The following is a 1,995-nucleotide window of genomic DNA, read 5'->3' as shown; positions in this document are numbered from 1 at the left end:
AAATTAAGAGTTAGCGCTGCTGGTTGGAAGGATCCTTCAGGACTTCTCAGATCCTGGGATGCATTGTGAATTTCCCACAATGCAATGCAGCGTTTCTCAAACATATCTAACTTCCAAGCATGCTTTTCCAAGGAGGGCCACTTAGAGCCAACCTCTGCTGAAATGCCTCACCTCAGGAACCATCCCAACACTCTTGCTAGCCAGACTTAATAAAGTCACTCACCGCTAGTTTGTCTCAACGGTATCTCACAGTCTGATGGTTGAGAAATGAGAGCCAGGGCCTGGCTTTCAGGTTTAGCCACAAAGGCAGGTGCTGACTTAGCTGATCTCAAACGTGATTTATCTTTCCCCACACAGACTCTCACCAGGAAGATAAATGCCTGGGGTCCACACAGTAAGGCTAGCCAGAGCAAAGAAGAAGTGATGAATTGATTAAGTCGGTTTAGAGGCAGGCCACCAGCAACCACACCTAATTACTCAGTCAGCACTCAGGGCATGACCAGGAATTCCACACCAGTGACTCACTGCTCTTCCTTCCACGGGCTGCCGGACATGCTTCCTCCTTGGACACTTTGGGTGAGCTTGAGAAGCTCTGGCCTTTACTAGCACCATAGCCCATGGGCATCACACAGGCAGGTTGCCAGCCCTGACAGCTAGAGAGGAAGTATTTGGAGACCTGAGACTGTTCTCAGAGAACACAGGGGATAATTTAAAGTTTGGCCTCTGCTTGTGCCAAGTATTAGGACTGACGACAAAGTAAGAGGAAAGAAAGAAATAGACACCAGAGAGAGGGGAAGAAAAGTGGCCCCTAATTGCCTGTCTGGTGGGAGGGGTTGTGTAGGTCCAGAGAGGGGGTTGGCTGGCTCAAGGTTCAGGCAAGAGCAAAATTCCTGCTAATCACTCAGGAAAGAGAATGCAGTGTGGGGACCTTCTTAAGGGTACCAGGGGTCTGGGAAAGCCATCACAAGAGGGAAGCCCAGAGCTCAGCTTCAGGGGAGGGGCAGCTACCTCCAATGCTGACAGATCTCAGCTAGGGAAGGACCCAAACCTAAGTACCTAAAATGAATACAAACAGGCACTGCCATGGGAACTGGGGCTACAGAGATGAGATGACCCTTCCAGAGACACTGACCACAGAAGAAAGGGAAGAGGCTCGCACAGGCAGTCACCAAAAAACCTACAAAGTATAGTGGTAGAGGCCAGTACAGTGCTGAAGTTACTCTTTCCTCCTGGGCACAGCAGGGGAGGGTGGGAAAGTGTCTTAGAGTGGCAGGAAAGAAAGGTAGACCTCAGCTAGATAATCCCTCAACAGAAATGCATAGCAAGGGGCTCCAAGAGCCACAATCACACCCAGATCAGGCAGCTCACCCAGGAGGTGCAGCCAGCATCCTCAACAAATGAGTTCACCACCTCCAAGCCAGGGTTTGTTTGTCTCAGCACTACGGACGGACAGACGTTTGGAACTGGATCGTTGTCTACCTTAAGCACTACCCTGGCCTAGAGGATGTCTAGACACATCCCTGGCCTCTGGGTACTAGATATTAATTAGCAGCAGCATCCAATTATGACACCTAGGTTATCTCCAGACCTTGTCAAGGGTTCCCTGGGAACAAAACATGCGCTGTTGAGAACCACTGCCCTGACTCATGGTGGGGGGGGGGGGGGGGGTAGGGGGAGATCACACGGGTCTTCCGTCTCTGGTAAGCTCACCTGAAGAAATTGCACATGCAAGTCGGTGGGTGGTAGAGTAAGAAGTATCCTTCCTGTCAGTAGAACACTGCAGTGCTGGACCCACTGTCACATGGCTAGGTTCAGAGGCTGTCCACTTCCTGTGGCTAGTGAAGCATAGGGCTTAGCCATGTACTTCCAGGGAAGTGATGTTTCCTTCTGCCGTATGTGTCACAAGTTACAGAAGGAAAGCAGAGGGGACGGAGCTCAACTGTGACAGAGCAGCATCATGCTGACCCCTGCGAGGAGGTAGCAGATTGAACCACA

Source organism: Rattus rattus, chromosome 4 (genome assembly GCF_011064425.1).
Source record: "Rattus rattus isolate New Zealand chromosome 4, Rrattus_CSIRO_v1, whole genome shotgun sequence".
Lineage (NCBI taxonomy): Eukaryota > Metazoa > Chordata > Mammalia > Rodentia > Muridae > Rattus > Rattus rattus.
The sequence above is the reverse complement of the archived record's forward strand: the minus strand, read 5'-3'. Positions refer to the sequence as shown.